This window comes from Anabrus simplex, chromosome 5 (genome assembly GCF_040414725.1).
Source record: "Anabrus simplex isolate iqAnaSimp1 chromosome 5, ASM4041472v1, whole genome shotgun sequence".
In the NCBI taxonomy this organism is placed as follows: domain Eukaryota; kingdom Metazoa; phylum Arthropoda; class Insecta; order Orthoptera; family Tettigoniidae; genus Anabrus; species Anabrus simplex.
Genome location: NC_090269.1, coordinates 188,274,870 through 188,294,840, shown reverse-complemented (window position 1 = coordinate 188,294,840; position 19,971 = coordinate 188,274,870).

The window sequence follows — 19,971 nt, the reverse complement described above, 5'->3', positions numbered from 1 at the left end:
TGGTTTTCCGTGGTTTCCCATTTTCAAACCAGGCAAATGCTGGGACTGTACCTTAATTAAGGCCACGGCCGCTTCCTTCCCACTCCTAGCCCTTTCCTGTCCCATCGTGGCCATAAGACCTATCTGTGTCGGTGCGACGTACAGCAACTTGTAAAAAAAAAAAAAGAAAAAAACCAATCTCATTCGTGAGAACTACCAGTCTTATTTACAGAAGGTAGGTGTAGGTAGCAAGGCCATACTGGTAGCTCACTAAATCAGTCGTTCAAACGGTCAACATTGTGTGCGTCACAAGTTTGAAGTTTTTGTTTCAAAATATCGGCGGAATACATTTTCTCATGTTGGTGTCCTGACGCTGTAAACTTGCTTCAAGGATTGACAACAATTCAAACAAATTCCCACTCATACGAAAGTAATTAAGGAACATTTTTAGATCATTGGTACGTTCATCTAGAAGAACGATAAGTTCCTCGTTCTAGGCGATATGAATTCAATGGATGGACCCAATGAACCTTAGTACTGTTCTTTCACCTCAACCTTCTTTTCGGAAGAATAAAAATCCCAAGGATAATGTGCGCGTCCATGGACCAGATTCAAACCGAGACGGAAATATGAGGTGGGGACGAGAAGTTGCCGGTAAGTTGACGGAAGTGGACGGCAAGTGTCTGAGAAGTGGAGTGGAGTGGAGTGGCGTGGCGTGGAAAGCAAGTGGACCGTGTGAAAGGAGCCTATGTGCATAGCAGGGCTTTCCCTGAAGTGAGGTAGATATTACAGTACACGTCAAACCTTAAGCGTTTCTTCACTGACACTTCCCTCAGCATCCACGTGTAGGGATACGTTGTTCAGATGTAAGACGAGCTGCGCCTCGCAGAAAAGCGTAATTATGAATATTACCCCCGCCCAGACAGATGACTGATGTAACAAAACGAACGGGTAGCTACAGTACGATTCGAGAGGACAGTTCTAAGAGGAGATTGGTGAAATGGCCGTACTCTTATCTTCTGAAGTTTCTGACTTATAACCCGTTTAATATTAATAGATAGCTAGACGGGAAGATTAAAAGTCCACAGGACACACGTGTTATGTTTCTCGTGTCGCATTAAAAGATTTATAAATAGCTGGTGAGTGTTAAACTCATCTGTATCCTTCCTGCCATTCTGATGTAATTATCGAAATTCTCTAGTAATGATCCTTCAGTTCGGTGTATTTTACATCCTAGCTGGGAACGTCTGTAATGCTGTTGTCAGCGAAAATAACACAATTGTGCTGAAGCGTTGTTCGTTTTAGTGTTTTGGTGATATATATGTAGGCTTCATGAAGCTGTCACTAATGAAAGTAAAGCGCAAACACAGTTTATACGGGTGAACGGGGAAGAGCGATATTACGTAGCCACTCCCGAAACTATTTTCGTGGGTATAAATGTTTAAAAAATTCTCCAGTGAAGAATACAAAGTGAAACTTTATTTCCAAAGTGCCCAATAAAGTGCGTGACATAAATAAATCTACCGTGTCAGGTATATGTCAAGAGATCAAAAAGTGGAAGTTGTCAAGGAGTCCCAGTGAATTACATTGTTGAGGTATCATGTGTTAATGTGTGGTAATTGCTCATTCACATTGCGAACCACAGGTGGCAGCTCCTATTTGTTGTTTGATTGTAATGGTGACATTTCTCTCTTTTTTTCAGTTTTTTACGTCGCACCGATACACATAGGTCTTATGACGACAATGGGATAGGAAAGGCCTAGGAGTTGGAAGGAAGCGACCTTGGCCTTAATGAAGGTACAGCCCCAGCATTTGTCTGATGTGAAAATGGGAAACCACGGAAAACCATCTTCAGGGCTGCCGACCGTGGGGCTCGAACCCACTATCTCCCGGATGCAAGCTCACGGCTGTGCGCTCCTAACCGCACGGTCAACTCTCCCGGTAGACTATTGTTTAAAGGGAAAGTAAAATTAGGTACACATGAAGTGCATTTGCTAACTATTTATAGCAACGTCGCGTTAAAATAAAGCAGAGCTTCTGATAAATAAAAATGTAAACAGCCTATGGGATGCGTTTAAGGCAATTCAGGAGTGTATAATAATTTCGTGTGGCTATTTCTAGCCGGGTGCAGCCCTTGTAAGGCAGACCCTCCGATGAGGGTGGGCGGCATCTGCCATGTGTAGGTAACTGCGTGTTATTGTGGTGGAGGATAGTGTTATGTGTGGTGTGTGAATTGCAGGGATGTTGGGAACAGCACAAACACCCAGCCCCCGGGCCACTGGAATTAACCAATGAAGGTTACAATCCCCGACCCGGCCGGGAATCGAACCCGGGACCCTCTGAACCGAAGGCCAGTACGCTGACCATTCAGCCAACGAGTCGGACATTCAGGAGTGTGAAAACAGATAAATGATGTGCCTTTAAAAGTGGTAAGGAATTGTAAGGACCCATTATATTGTATTAGGTAAGTAAAGAGATCAAGATGGAATAGCAGATTAGAAAGAAATAGAGTTACGAATGGTTGCGGTAGTAAGGAAAGATTGAAAGAGCTCACTAGGAAATCGAATTCAGTGAAAAATTCAGCGAAGGATAACATAATGGCAAACATAATTGACAGGAAAATGAATTTTGGGGAGCAATGGAAGTATATGTATACGTTGGTAGATACTTTAAGGCAGAAACAGGTTCCACGAAGGACATTCCAGGGGTCGTTAAAGAACAATGTGTGTGTAAATGCGAAGATTCCCAGAAGGCAGGAATAGTATTCAGTCACCAATAGGTAAAGGTAGTTGAATATAAGGATAATGTCCCGATAGGGAGGCGACAAATACTGGCAAAATACTGAAATTTACCTATGATAATAAAGACATTTATAAAAAGATACCAAATTTGAAAGCCAGAAAGGCAGCTGAGATTTTTGAGGCTATGGATTGGGATATAGCGCCATATCAGAAATACTTATTTGATTACTGTTTGCATGAAGGATCGATACCAAATGAATAGAGAGAGCAATAGTAGCCCCAGTGGACAAGGGAAAGGGTGACAAACATTAAGCGGATAATTACAGGCCAGTCGGCTTGACATGTGTTGTTTGTAAGATCTGGGAAAGCATTCCTCCTGATTATATTAGACACTTTTCCGAAATTACTAACTGGTTTGACAGAAGGCAGTTCGGATTTAGGAGAGGTCATTCCAGTGAAGCTCAGCTTATAGGATTTCAGCAAGATATAGCGATATTTTGGATCCAGGAAATCAAGTGGATTGTATCGCTATTGACCTATCGAAGACTTTTGATAGAGTAAATCATGGGAGATTACTGACGAAAATGAGGGCTACTGGACTAGACGAAAGAGTAGTTGAATCGGTGGCTACATTTTGTAGAAAATAGAACTCAGAGAATTAGAGTAGGTGGTTCTGAACGGGTCTCGCAGGGCAGTATTATTGGACCTTTATGTTTTATTATATATATAAATAATATGGGTAAAGATCTGGAATCACAGTTAAGGCTATTTGTGGATGATGTTATACTGTATAGAGTAGTACACGAGTTTCAGGATTGTGAGCGACTGCAAAGGGACCTAAATGTCGTGAGATGCACAGGAGACAATGGGATGAAAAGTCAAGTTGTACGCTTTACCAAGAGGAAAAGTCCACTCAGTTTTGATTATTGTGTTAATGGCGGGTGATAGTACTTCATGGCGATCACTGCAAATACCTAGGTGTTAGTATAAGGAATGATCTTCATTGGGTTAATCATATTAACGAAGTAGCTAAGAAAGCTTACAGATCTCTTCACATGGTTATGAGAGAATTTAGGGGTTGTAGTAAGCGGTGTATAAGTCTCTGGTAGACCGCAGTTAGCATGTAGATCCATTGCATGGGGACCTTCACCAGGACTACTCGATACGAGAACTGGAAAATAAATTCAAAGGAAAGCAGCACGATTTGTTCTGGGTGATTTCCGACAAAGGAATAGTGTTACGGAATTGTTGCAAACTTTGGGGTGGGATGACTTGGGAGTAAGGAGAAGAGATAATAGACTATACAGTATGTTTCGAACTGTCAGTGGAGAGTTGGCGTGGAATGACATAAGTAGACGAATAACTTGAGTGGAACTTTTAAAAGTAGGAAAGATGAAGATAAAGTGGGAATTCAAGAGGACAAATTCGGGCAAATATTAATTTATAGGACAAGAAGTAAGGAAGTGGAAAACATTATCAAGGGAAATGTTCGATAAATGTCCAAGTTCTTTGAAAACGTTTAAGAAAAAGCTAGGTAAACGTTTGAGAGGGAATCTCCCCCAGGGCGACAGCCCTAAATGCAGATCATTGATTGATTGATTGATTGATTGTGTTTCGGCATATTTGTGGACCAACAGAGGTGAAAGAAGGTGCCGGGATGAATGGGTCTACTTAAAATGTCAAGAAAAGAATTTAAAACTTAAACTGAAGGTTATATTTTCGAAAAACAACAAACTTAACAACTTTTCACTTAGTGAGATAACAATGACATTTAAGGTCCAAAATGGCAATTAAAAACAAGACTTACAAAAATCCAAGATTTCAGAACCTTAACACTCTTGCGCTACAAGCCCCTAGTTTTACAATTTTTGAGCTCCCAGCTCAAATTTACAAAAGAGCACAAATTATACACGGACAGAAATCCCCTAATTCATGGAGCACTGGCTCCCAATATACAATATCCAGCCTCCAATAGGCATTCAGTAATCTTACTTTGAAAAAGAGCTAACAGGCTCTCAGTTTTCAAGCCTACTCAAGGCAACACCAAAATATCTTACACAATTTGTCCTTCCCTGGACCAACTTACAAATTGAAACATGGGTATCTCGAACCCAACCTATAGGGCCTTCGTGTAAAAGGAATAACAGTTAAATAAATGGCCCGAACACAAAATGAAAGGAGGTGAATGGTAGCACTCCTGGATATGAACACTTAAAACCTAAGGGGCACTAGGCCGATGAAACAGAAGCTATTCCCAAAATATGGAGGTGACTCGTATAAGAATAGATTAAGACATTACCGAAAGGAAGAAAACCAGTTACAAATCGTAGTCACCTCAAACCAATATGAAGGGGAGCTCGAGAGGGTACATCGCTCTCTATCCCCGATTTACAGTTAAAGATTTCATGAAGTTATTACATAAGCCGGCAGAAAGTTACATTTTTAGAAAATAAGGTTACATGGCTAACGATTTCGGACCTTTCCCTCGGGTTAACTGCGGAGCTAGCAAGAAAGAAAGATGTTATGTGGCCATTACCTTGCTGAAGAACTGCTACCTGATGAAAGAGGAGCCGCCCGCCTCCTGCTTGACACACACACTTAGATGATGATCAAATGACCAAGAGACGTAAAAATCCGCAGTTTATAAACTCTCGGGGAAAGTTCGAGACCTTTGACGAATAAACCAGCCACACCCTCTCAATTTATTGGTTGATTTAAAAGTTACACTCAAAATCGGAGAAGAAGGCTGTGATAGGTTGAAAATTAATTACAGAAATTTGGGATTGGCTAGATTCAAAACTGGCGGAAAGAAAAGATCAATATTGCCAACCCAAAAATAAATGAACATTATTTAGTTAAAAAAACTTATGAATACAAAACTTCTTTAAATCAAAAGTTCTTTTACTTCGCACCAGGGTGCATGATCATAGTTTTTAGCAGTGACATCTATGGAAGAATGTCCAAACTTCTTGATGAATGACAAACAAACCAAGTTGAAAAGCAGTCAGTTCAGGAAACTTCACAATAACAAAATTACATCAAATTTCAGTGGTGACATCTTCTGAGTAAATTTATAAGTTGGTCCAGTTTCAATTTCACGGTTTCTCCGGCAGAGGAGTTCTTTTAGGTACCGGATTTAAATGCACGGCGTTGAGGTGTACCTTCCGGTACAGATTTGATTGATTGATTGATTGATTGATTGATTGATTGATTGATTGATTGATTGATTGATTGATTGATTGATTGATTGATTGATTGATTGATTGATATAACATGTGGAATATCGAATAGCAAAGTGAGAAAACGTCTTACATCAGATGTTAATAGTTTATCAATAAATGTTTCGTGAGAAAATGAAAAGTTTTTAATACTGTATATCCTTCGTGTTTATGTCGCCTTTGAAGAAGAAAGATAAGTTCACGCCTTTATAGATTGAAACCAGTTGTTTGTACGCCGCTCTCTATTGCCTTCTTCCCCGCACTTGCATCACGTTTGTAGCCCGAGAACCTGGCATGACAACGAATGGCTTTTGGCTGTTGCTCAAGATACTTACGGTTTGATGCTGAGTAGCCTAATAGTGAAAGAAAGGTCACGGATAAATGCTAGTGGATGAGACCAACACCGTGCCAAGAAACTTCCATAGGTGGGGGAAATTTCAATTAAGTATTCAATTAATACTTGTCTTGCGGTGTATTAAGGTGGGATTTACAACAGAGAGATACGTGGTGGCGAGCCGACTTTCATCCTGTATCGTTCCAATACAAACAAATAAAATCGTAACGACCGTGTGTCTGTATATTGATTATTTTGGCGAAATTTCCGTACTGTTATCCGTTTCAGGTGTAATAATGATCATCTGCATAATTTTTAGCTTTGGTGTCTGTCTGTTTATCTGTTTGTCTGTTTGCCCTTCTATAACTTGAAAACTACTGGATATATTTCCACCAAATTTCATATTTAGAATCCACCTGTCCTCGGGTAGGTTTCAGGGCAAATATTGTTTCTAAATCCCTGAAATGACTGGGGATATATACGAAACCGAAACCGTAGTTTTGCACTCCCTCAAAATATACGCAACCAAACTTAATGAAAATTAAACTACTGGACATAATGAAATGAAATTTTGGGGATACATTCATACTAACATGTAAGTGCTCGTTAAGGGAGGATTTTTGGACATTCCCTCGCTAAAGGGGTTAAAAGGGGAGTAAATTTTTAAAATGTGTGTATCTATATCTGTAAATTTTACAGATGTAAAAAGTGGCATTTAGAATCCCCTTTAAAAATAAGGAAATACGTTTTGTTTTTCTAAAATCCCAATAGGAGGGGGGAAAGTGGGTGAAAAAGGGGTTGCATGCCTTTAATGAGGCTACTTATATTTCAGAAACTAAAGATATTACAGACCTGAAAATTGGTATTTGGGATCTCCCTTAAAAATCAAGAAACACGTATTTTTTTTTTTGGAAAATCCAAATAATGGGGGATGAAAAGGGGGGGGTGAACTTTTAAAATGAGTGTATCTATATCTCAAAACTTTAAAAATTTACAGATGTAAAAATTGGTATTTTGAATCGCCTTTAAAAATAAAGAAACACGTAATTTTTTGTTTTCGGAAAATCGCAATAGGAGGGGTGAAAAGGGGTGAAAAATTGGTTGATCGCCTTTAATGAGGATACTTATTTCTCAGAAACTGAAGATATTATACACCGGGCGAGTTGGCCGTGCGCGTAGAGGCACGCGGCTGTGAGCTTGCATCCGGGAGATAGTGGATTCGAATCCCACTATCGGCAGCCCTGAAGATGGTTTTCCGTGGTTTCCCATTTTCACACCAGACAAATTCTGGGACTGTACCTTAGTTAAGGCCACGGCCGCTTCCTTCCAACTCCTAGCCCTTTCCTATCCCATCGTCGCCATAAGACCTATCTGTGTCGGTGCGACGTAAGCCTCTAGCAAAAAAAAAAGAGAAGATATTACAGACCTGAAAATTGATATGGGATCACCTTTAAAACAGAGGAATACAATTTTTTTTTTGTTTTTGGAAAATCCAATTAATGGGGGTTAAACAGGAGTGACAAATTGGGGTTAATTTTTAGAAAGACTATATGTACAGTATATCTCAGAAACGTAAAATGTTACAGACGTAAAAATTGATATTTGGATTCTCCTGCAAAAGTAAAGAAACATAGGTCATTTGCTTTGGAAACTCCACCTAAGGGAAACTAAAAAGGGGGTGAAATTTTAAAATGAGAATTTCTACTGTATATCTCAAAAACTGAACATGTTACAGAAGTGAGAAATGGTATCTTTTATCTCCATTAAAAAAAAGAAACGTGTATTTTTAGTTTTCGGAAAAAACACTTGGTATAAAAGTGACTGAAAATGGGGTTGAAGTCCTTTAATTAGAATACTGATACCTCAAAACTGAAGATGTTACAGACGTGAAATTTGATATTTGGAGTCTGCTTTAAAAGTAAAGAAACACGTATTCTCGCAAAATCCAATGAAGAGGGGGAGGGGGGGTGAAATATTTGAAAAATTAATTTAATTAATTGTATGAGGATACTTACATCTAATAAAAACTAATGTTGTTACAGACGTGAAAATTGGAATTCGCATCTCCTTTAAAAACAAAGAAAACGCGTCTTGGTGGGGGGGAATCATCTTGGGGGGCGGGAGTGAAAAGGAGTTGGATTCCTTTCATGAGGACACATATCTCAAAACTGAAGACGTTAGATCGTGATAATTGGTACTTCGAAGATCCTTTACTATTAAAGAAACAAGTATCTTTTGCCGGAAAATTCGCTTGGGAGGGGGTGTGATAGGAAGTGAAAAAAAAGTGAATTATGTTTATGGGGATAATTATATCTCAAAACTGAAAACTGAAGGTAACAGACGTGAACACTGGTATCAGGAATCTCCTTTAAACATAAAGAAACACGCCTTCTTTTGAGGGGGGTAAATCAACTTAACGGTGGTAGGATGAAAAAGGAGGTGAGACCAATTGATTTTACTGTTCATAATGTACTTATACGGAGCCTCCGTGGCTCAGGCGGCAGCGCGCCGGCCTCTCACCGCTGGGTTGCGTGGTTTAAATCCAGGTGACTCAATGTGTGATTTGTGCTGGACAAAGCGGAGCCTGGACAGGTTTTTCTCCGGGTACTCCGGTTTCTCCTGTCATCATTCATTCCGGAAACACTCTCCAATATCATTTCATTTCATTTGCCATTTATTAATCATTGCCTCAGAGGAGTGCGACAGGCTTCGGCAGCCGGCATAATTCCTATCCTCGCCGTTAGATAGGACCTTTATTCATTCTATTCCCGACCCAGTCGAATGACTGGAAACAGGCTGTGAATTTTTAATGTACTTATTCTGATCATAAACCGATCATTTTTAATCTTTCCTGGGTTCAATTTCAAGAGCTATCTTTTCCTTCGGAGTACGTTCTTAGATTACAGTAGATTCTCCTGGCATATAAATAAAAATTTAAACACATTTGAAATAAACGATAGGAATGATATTGACCGTGCCATTGTTCACCTCTATAGTAAGGTCAATATTGCACGTAAGTACGTCATTCGTATAGCTAGAAATCCCGCGCACTTGCCTACGCGTGATAATGGTGCTGGTCACATTGTCAGCAATGACAATGGCAGGAGATGTAATTTACCGCCAAGTAGCGGTCTTGCATCTTGCTGTGGGGTCCATAATAATAATAATAATAATAATAATAATAATAATAATAATAATAATAATAATAATAATAATAATAATAATAATAATAATAATAATAATAATAATAATAATAATAATAATAATAATAATTGTACCGGGCGGTACACCTCCACGCCGCTAATTCAAACCTTGCGCCAGTTGAAACTCCTCTGCTGGAGGAAGTCTGAACTTTATCTACTGTGTTAATTTTCAAGTTTCTCAGAAGATGTCACTACTTGGAAATTTTGGAGTTTCTGAACTGGGTCGTTTGCGATGTATTTTTGTTTTACCTGTAGTAAGAAGTGTGAACATTCTCTTCTAGAGGACACTACTGAAGAACTACAATAGTGCACCCTAGTGCGAAGTGAAAGAACTGTTTTTTGGAGAAATTTTTATTTCAAAAGTTTGTTTCTTGTTAAATGTCTTTCTGTTATTGTTTAAGTTGGCTGTATAACCCTTTCTTTCCCCTTGTTTTGAATTTAGCCAATCCAGAATTTCTTTAATTAATTTATAACCAATCAGGTGTATCTTCCCCAAAGGGGATATCTTGCTTAACCCTAGCCAATAAAGTTTTTGAGGGCGGGTGTTCTCATTTCCGAAACGCCTCGAACTTTCCACGAGAGTATATAAACTGCTGATTTTCGGGTCTCTGCGCCACTTCAGTACCAACTTTCAAAGTGTAAAGTACGTAGCAGGGGGCGGGAAGCGCCTCTTTCTTCGGGGAGCAGTTCAACACCAAGGTAATGGCCTTTTAATAACTTCTTTTCTTGCTAGCTCAGCAGTTTAACTCTCGGGGCGGGTCCGAAGCGTTTCTACCATGTAACTTTCCCTAAAATGTAAAGACCCTTAGCATCTATTCTCTTTCAAAGCTACATATTGGGATAGAGAGTGCTTAACCCTCTCGAGCTCCCACTCATATTGTTTTGAGGTGAACTTATTTTCACTACTTTCTTCCTTAACGTAACGTAAATTGTTTCCTTCTAAAGTCACCTCTTTAGTATGGGATTAGCCCTTGCATTAGCGGCCTAGGTCATGTAATTAACCTTTTTCTCACTTAATAGACCTCAGTAGGTTGGGTATTTTACCCCCGTGTCTATGTCCTTAGAGGACAACTTGAAGGTGGAGTTTGGTGTGGCCTTTGATAGGCTTAAAGTTGAGAGCGAGTGGCTCTTTCTTGAAAATTGAGTATGTATGCCTCGAGGAGGCTTTTCTGTGTAATTTAGAGCAAGTGCTCCTGGGCATGAATGGGGTTTTCTGCCCCTCTCTTAAATCTTGTTTTGGGGTAAAGTTGGGCTAGTTGCCCAAGAATTGTGAGTTCGGGGCTCGAAGCCCAAATCCTGTAAATACTGTAATTGTAATTTGTTACCTTGCTACTCTGTACCTGCCATCCTTGTTATTTCTTGATTTTGCAAAGAAAATATAACCTTGTTAAATTTTAAATTAACTTTAATTTCGTAGCCTGAGACCTGTTCACCCCCATCACCTTCTTTCACCTCTAACTACCACGGAAAACTCCGTAACAATAATAATAATAATAATAATAATAATAATAATAATAATAATAATAATAATAATAATAATAATAATAATGTTTTGGACCGTCGTCAAAATGTGCGGACCTTGCTGGAAACGTGTCCTGGACGGGTAATGACTACGAATGCAGTCCGGCCGCGGGTTCAGTACCACCAAGGCACCCATGACGACACCACGCCGGATCTCCTCAAGGATTTTATCCATATTAAAAATGCTTATAGGAAAATATGGCAAAGATTTAGGGACCCAACTAACCGGGTGGAATACCTGGACCTAGCCCGGGAAGTACGACATCGATTGCTGGAAAAAAAGATTGAAAAATGGGAGGAACTATGACGTAATCTCTCAGAAAACGAGTCAGATCGCGAATTTCGGCGGATTATATATAAAACGTTAAGCATTTCAGTATAATACCGTAGCGAAGCACGAGCATCTTGCTAGTCTATATATATATATAAAATAACTTGTGCTGACTGATTGATTGATTCATCATCGCCGAGCCAAGACTACTGGACATCAAGGAATGAAATTTTGGGGGTACATTCATATTACAATGTAGGTGCTCGCTAAGGAGGATTTTTGGATATTCCGTCGCTAAGGGGGTGTAAAGGGGGATGAATTTTTTAAAATGAGTGAATCTATATCGCAAAAGTTTAAAAGTCTAGACGTAAAAATTGGTATTTAGAATCTCCTTTCAAAATAAAGAAACACGTATTTTTTGTTTTCGGAAAATCTCAATTGGAGGGGTGAAAAAGGGTGAAAAGGGTTAAATGCCTTTAATGAGGACACTTACATCTCAGAAACTGAAGATATTACAGACTGAAAATTCGTATTTGGGATCTCCTTTAAAAATAAAGAGACAGGTATTTTTTTTTTGGAAAATCCAATTAATGGGAGTGAAAAGGGGGTAAATTTTAAAATGAGGATATCTATAACTCAAAAATTAAAACGTTTACAGACGTAAAACTGGTATTTGGAATCTCCATTAAAAATAAAGAAACTCGTAATTTTTTGTTTTCGGAAAATCCCATTCAGAGGGGTGAAAATGAGGGAAAAATTGTTGAACACCTTTCATGAGGAAACTTATATCTCGAAAACTGAAGATGTTACAGACGTGAAAATTGGATGAATAGGGGGTGAACAGGAGTGACAAGCGTGGTGAATTTAAAAAAAGACTATATCTGCAAATCATCTCAGACAGGTAACATATCACAGATTTGAAAACTGGTCATTGGAATTTATTGTAAAAGTAAAGAAACATAAATAGTTTTTTCGGAAAATCTACTTAAGGGGAACTGAAGAAAAGGGTGAATTTTTAAAATTAGCATATCTGTAGTATATCTCAAAAACTTAAAATGTTGCAGACGTGAAAACTGGTATTTGGAAACTCCTTTAAAAATAAGGAAACACGTATTATTTTGTTTTCGGAAAAACCCTTAACGGGGGTGAGGTGAAAAATTGAAAAATATGAGTTGAATGATTTGTATTGAATATATATACCAAAAATCTAAAGATGTTACAAACGTGAAAACTGGTATTTGGAATCTCGTTTAAAAATAAAGAAACACGCGTTTTTTTGTGGGGATAATCCACTTGGTAGCCGGGGTAGGGGGGAGAAAACGGAGATGAATTCCTTTTACGAGGATACATGTATCTCAAAAACTGAAGATATTACAGTCGTGATCTTCGTATTTGGAAGGTCTTTTAAAGAAATCGGTACTGTTTATTTTTGGAAAATTCACTTAAGTGGGGAGTATGAAATCAAGTTAAAAATGATTTCTTTTTCCAGGTATACATAACTCGAAACTGAAGGTTACAGACGTGGAAATTCGTATTTGGAATCTCCTTAAATATTAAAGAAACGCATATTTCTTTTGGGTGGGGTGAAACCAACTTTACGGGCGGGGTGGAGTGAAAAATGAGTTGAATTCTTTTCTTGAGGATACTTCTATCTCAAAAACTAAGGATGTTACAGACATGAAAATTTGTATTTGGAATTTTATTTCAAAGTAAAGAAACACGTAATCTTTAGTCTTTGGAAAATCCACTTAAGGAGGTTGAATTAACTGAAAAGTTAATTGAATTCTTTGTATGAGGATACGTATATCTCAAAAACTAAAGATGTTACACACGTGAAAATTAGTATTTGGATCTCCTTTAAAAATAAAGAAACACGCATATTTTGGAGGGGGAATCAATTTAACGGGGTGGAGTGATAAAGGACTTGAATTCTTTTTATGAGGATACTTATATCTCAAAAACTAAAGATGTTAAAAACGTGAAAATTGGTATTTGGAATCTCCTTTAAAAATAAAGAAACACACACATTTGGGGAGGGGGAAATCGCTTAATGGGTAGGAAAGGGGGGGGGGTTGAAAAATGAGTTGAATTACGCTTATGAGGATACTTATGTCTCAAAAACTGAAGATGTTACAGACGTGAAAATTAGTATTTGGAATCTCCTTTAAAAATAAATAAACACGCATTTGTTTTTTTCAGAAAATCTACGTAAGGGGTGTGCGATTGAAAATAAGTAAATAAGGAGCTGAAATATGTTTATGAGGATACTTTATCTTAAAAACAGAAGCTGTTACAGAAGTGAAAGTTGGTATTTTGGATTTCCTTTTATAATAAAGAAACACGTATTTATTTTGATTTGGAAAGTCCACTTAAGGCAGGAGAGGGGTGGAAAGAAGTAAAGACGTTGAATTATTTTTATGAGTATACATTTATCTCAAAAACTGAAGGTGTTACAGACCTACAGACATGAAAACTGGAATTTGGAATGTTCTTTAAAAGTAATGAAACACGTATTTAGTTGTTTTCGGAAAATCCAGTTAAGGGCTGAAAGGAATTGGAAAAGCGGTTGAATTTTTAAAATGAGTACCGGTATACCTACATTATATGTCATGTCAACAACTTAACATGTTAGAGACAAGAATCTTGGTATTTTGAAAGTCCTTAAAAATGGAGGAACCTGTACCTTTTTGTTTTCGGAGAAGGCACTTAACGGGGGAAAGGGGGGGGGGGGAGCGAAGAAGTGAAAAATGGTTGAATTATTTCTTATAAGGATACATATATCTTACAAACGTAAGATGTTACAGGCATGAAAATTGGTATTTGGAATCTCCTTTAAAAATAAAGGAACGTATTTTTGTTTTCGGAAATACACTTAAATGGGGATGGGGTGGGGGAAGGACTGATCAAGGGGTTGAATTCTTTTTATGGGGCTACTTATATATATCTCAAAAACTGAAGATGTTACAGATATGGGAATAGGGGAGGTTTATTTATATATCTATGTATTTTTTATTTCGACTTGAGGGAAGACTGTTTCTCACATGCACAGTTCTATGTCGCAAGGTCGCCGTAGCCCAAAAAGGTAATACTACAAACATGATTTACAAATAATTTCTGGGGTAAATGAAATTCAATTTTTGGGTGAGTTTTTATACTTTAGGAATTTTCAGATAATGTCATACTGTAGTACAATGCCGGGGAACGATTACTTTGATCACATTACGAAATGCACGCGAGCGAAGACGCGGTAATTGCTAGTATATTCATATAAATAAAATCGTAACGGCTGTGTGTGCCTATACATTGACTATTTTGGTGAAATTTTCGTACAGCTATCCGTTTGAGGGGTAATAATGACCATCTGCATATTTTTGAAGTAGTTTCCTGAAAGTCCTAATTTTTACTCCCCTCACCTAAAATCCAGATTGCGGCATAATCTGCCAGACGAGCAAGAAAATTGAAATTTGGCAAAATTATACGTTTTAGCCTGTAACGGACGGAAAACTTCCAAGATCTTTAGTATTTTCACTTTTTTCCCCCGAAGAATATCGAAATATGGAAGCAATTTTAATGATGGTGCAGACCTTCGTTTCGAGATATTTCGTGGAATAAACGGGAAGTCCTATCACATAACGGATGACACAATCTCCGTTCAATTTGGTGTGATCTTCAACCTTGGTCTACCGGGCGAGTTGGCCGTGCGGTTGGGGGCGCACAGCTGTGAGCCTGGATCCGGGAGATAGTGGGTTCGAACCCCGCTGTCGGCAACCCTGAAGATGGTTTTCCGATGTTTCCCATTTTCTCACCAGGAAAATGCTGGGGCTGTACCTTAATTAAGGCCACGGCCGCTTCCTTCCCAGTCCTAGCCCTTTTCTGTCCCATCGTCGCCGTAAGGTCTATATGTGTCGGAGTGACGTAAATCAAAATAGCAACAACAACCTTGGTCTTATGAATTTTTGTGGTATCTGTATCCCTTATACGTTAGATTCGTCTCTGTTTCTCGATTTTATGTAAATTTGGAATTTTTACCTGCATAATTCTTACTTTCCATCACTTACAAGAAAGATAGAATCATGTAACTCTACACGGACATTCGCCCACCCAGTACGCATATGTGAGCTAAATGCTATGTGACATAATTATCCGAAAAGTAATGCAATGTAAGATAATCTTACACAAATGTCACCCTATTCAACGTTTCTAACTCAATCTGACCCATGAATAAATGAGATGCGAGAAAATATCATAGGACCAGCCATTTTGGCCGCTAAAAACTGCGTCTTATGGTACAATCCTTTGTCGATATGACGTACCGTTTAGCAGCAGTTAATTTATACATGAAGGTCTGCAATATTGTAAACATGCGTATACTTTCGTATGTCGATCTATATATATTCATTGATGTCGATTTTTGGCGATCGAGAAAGGATGTGTCTGCTATTGTAATCAGTATTCCCCACACCGATTTTGACTGGCAGTAGGAGTGGGGTCCTTCTCCAACTCCTGTGTAACTGGCATTAGTAAGGAGGGACTACCATTGTAATTAATACTTCACTTCTCGATTTGACTTGCGGAAGGCAAGGGAACACACAATTTTGTTTAAAACTCCCCTACCCGATTGTGTTTGGCTGTAGGCCAGGGTGCCCGCCATTATAATCAAATATACCCATCTAAAATGCGACTAGAATTAGGCATAGTGTCCTGCTATTTTAATGGAAACTCACCAACTCTTTGCGACTGGCAGCAAGCTGGGTGGCAGAAGTTAAAATGGCGTATTATTATAATGATAACTGCACAACTCAATTTTGACTGGTAGTGGTTGTCTAGTTGGAGCATCATTAGTATGCAGTGTAGTCTCCAGAAATTGGAGAAGCTTAGCCGATATACAGTGTGAACCCACGACCTTCATCGTCAAACAAAAGAATTCTTAAAGAGCTGAAACACCGGCCAACAATAACGTTCTGTAAGTGCTGGACCGAGACGCTTCCTCTGAGGATCAAAATAAGGTCATGGTTACCTTTAGAGTGCTGACGAGAACTAGAACTAGGAGGCAGTTCGACGATCAGACTCTCTTAAGGGAGGCCCCTGCTGAGATTTTAGACCAAAAATGGCCAGGTGAAGTGAAACAGGTAGTGTCCATGATACATCCATCGTTTGTCAAACGTAGAGAGTATATGATTTCTTTATTCTGAATGTGCTGCCAAAAGGGAAGTGACAAATGGGTGTTCAATGAGTCATACATTTTGACATGGTGGTGAAGAAGTCTTCATATACCTAAGTGAATGTCTTTTGCTTGAACAGAGAGAAATGCTGTAAACACTTTGATATTCATGGATACAGTCTTTTCTTTCATACAAGAAGTTGCCCTTACTTGTTACGTTTACATGTTGCTTTCACATTTTGTGACCTCTTTTTGAGAGTCGGGTCGAGCATGAGTTGATATGAATAAATGAAATCAAACTATTTTAGAAATGTTGATCTCGCCATATATCGACTTCTGACACTTCAATATCGTCGCAATCCATTCTGTTCGACCCGCCATGAGGTGATGCCTCCCTCGCCGTCAACTTCCATTGCTTGCACACTCGGCTTTCGCTTTGACGTTCTGTCATTCTAGAGATTTTCTGGAATGCGCCTTAGATGACTTTCCTGGATTCTTATATTCAGAATTCAATGCTCTTTTATCCTGCATCCTATTTCTCTAGGCATTCAGTTTCTTATTTTCGAAATATTTATACATTTTCCCTGAAATGCAAAATTCTTCACTTTTTTAACCTTTTAGAATTAAGTTTATTTTATGATGCTATCCGATCGCAAACTCTAAATAATTTAAAATGAATCCACTCTAGCACTCCTTGCATAACTTTACATCGGGCTACAGTAGTTTTACGCTGACAATGACTTATGATTTTATAACGCAAATTTGGTGGTCATGTTCTTTTGTATATTGACGTCATCAGTTCCAAGCATGCAGATTATTTTATTCTTTCAAATTTTCTCTTTCAAATGCCACATTGTCCATTTGAATCTATTTTATACTTTCCGAGTTATAAACAGTTTGGTATACGTAATTTTGTTGTATTGCCGCCCTTATCCGTACCGATTTATAAGATGCTCCACATCAAGAAACAAAACTGAGATTTAGGTACTTACTAGTATCTAAGTTCCAGTCCAAGTTTCTCATGTGCTGCCATTTTTAAATATGCCGTGGTGATATTTAAATCACACCTGTGCGTTCTTTTAACTGAGCACGCACACTCTAGTTTTGCTTCTTCCCTAATGTTTTTTCTAGAACTAAAAAACTCTAGACAATCCGGTCTTAACCTAATTCGCTTAAACTTAGAACAAACATGCACCTAGATCATCATTTTTCACAGAAATATATTGAATCAATGCACAGAGAAATAACCTGTGGATGCGATGCCACATACTAACAAACATGTAGCACAAAATGTAAGCTTTTAATGAATACGAAGTATAATATTACAAATGGATCCTTTTGACTTTCATAACAAAGGAAGTATCAGGTAATACAGGTCGAAACCTACCTTGCAGTAGCTGTACTATAGGAGGAAAATGTGCGGAAAATCATGATAGTTGTTTTGAAGAAAGCACGACAGTGAAAATGAGTTCCTCGGAGGATGCCGTTTTAAATCCTATTAACGTAGCGGAGTTTGTAATGAGTTATTTCCGCAAAAAGACGTTTTCGTTTTCAGTAAAAATCAGCTCCAAAGAAAAGGAAATGGGACAAAAGCTGATTGATTTGATGGAAAATAATCACAGACGACTGCAACGCATTGAAGAGGTTTTTCCACAGTGGAAACAGTGAAAGCGACTCAAGTGATTCCTTCTGCCGATCGCACCAAAGCTCCGAGTCCTAGATCGAAACTAGAATATGACTCCTTGGAATCTAGTGGTGGTGATCCGAGTCCGCTGCCATACAAATCGTCCAGTTCTAGTTATGTTCCTAGTCATGTAAAAAAGTGTGCAAGAAACATCAGTATGGAGTATAAGAAGAGGGCTGTAAAGTTTTAGCTTAACGAAGGTGGTAAAAAGCGATTATAATTTTCACACGTCCACAAATATCTTAGTTTAGAGAAGTGGGAGCGATATCTTTATTTGTGAAAGAATACGGGTATGCCGGCAAGTCCGATTGAACATTAAGAAAAAAGTATGTACAGTATGATAATAAACTTCATTCCTGTTTCCAGGAGGCAAGAAGGGAAAGGCGAAATATAAGTGATGATTTATGGCTGTGAGCTTTGGAAATTGCACTTGAACTACCTATGGAAAACAGTCATGTCTCCGTCTCTCATGCCTGGATTAGCCGCTTCAGGAAACAACACAGAATTGGGAGTAGGAAAATTACGAAATGTGTTCGCATATTAAGGAGGAAAGAGAAAATGTTGTTGTTTGAGTCATGAGTCCATAGACTGGTTTGATGCAGCTTTCCATATCACCCTATCCTGTGCTAACCTTTTCATTTCTACTGCATACTACATCTCCTATAATCTGATTGTCATATTCATACCTTGGTCTACCCCTACCGTTCCTTCAAAAACCAACTGAACAAGTCCTGGGTGTCTTAAGATGTGTCCTATCATCCTATCTCTTCTTCTCGTCAAATTTAGCCAAATCGATCTCCTCTCGCCAATTCGATTCAGTATCTCTTCATTTGTGATTCGATCTATCCACGTCACCTTCAGCATTCTTCTGTAACACCACATTTCAAAAGCTTCTATTCTCTTTCTTTCTGAGTTAGTTATAGTCCATGTTTCACTTCCATACAATGCCACGCTCCATACGAAAGTCTTCAAAAACATCTTTCTGATTCCTATATCAATGTCTGAAGTGAGCAAATTTCTTTTCCTAACAGCTCTTCCTTGCTTGTGCTAATCTGCATTTTGTGTCCTCCTTACTTCTGCCATCGTTAGTTACTTTACTACCCAAGTAACAATATTCATCTACTTCCTTTAACACTGCATTTCCTAATTTAATATTTTCTGCATCACCTGCCTTCGTTCGACTGCACTCCATTACTTTTGTTTTGGACTTATTTATTTTCATCTTGTACTCCTTACCCAAGACTTCATCCATACCATTCAGCAGCTCCTCGAGATCTTCTGCAGTCTCAGATAAAATAAAAATATCATCGGCTAATCTCAAAGTTTTGATTTCCTCTCCTTGGATTGTTATTCCCATTCCAAATTCCTCTTTGATATCCTTTACTGCCTGTTCTATGTAAACATTGAAAAGGAGGGGAGAAAAACTGCAGCCTTGCCTCACTCCTTTATGCATTGCTGCTTCCTTTTCAAAGCCCTCGATTCTTATCACTGCAGACTGATTTTTATACAGATTGTAGATAATTCTCCGTTCTCGGTATCTGATCCCAATCACCTTCAGAATCTTAAATAGCTTGGTCCAATCAACATTATCGAATGCCTTTTCTAGATCTACGAATGCCATGTACGTGGGCTTGTCCTTCTTGATTCGATCCTCTAAGATCAGACGTAAAGTCTGGATTGCTTCACGTGTTCCTACATTTCTTCTGAAGCCAAATTGATCTTCTCCCAACTCAGTTTCAACTTGTTTTTCCTTTCTTCTGTAAACAATACGTGTTAAAATTTTGCAGGAATGAGATACTAAACTAATGGTGCGATAGTTTTCACACCTGTCTGCACCGGCTTTCTTGGGAATAGGTATA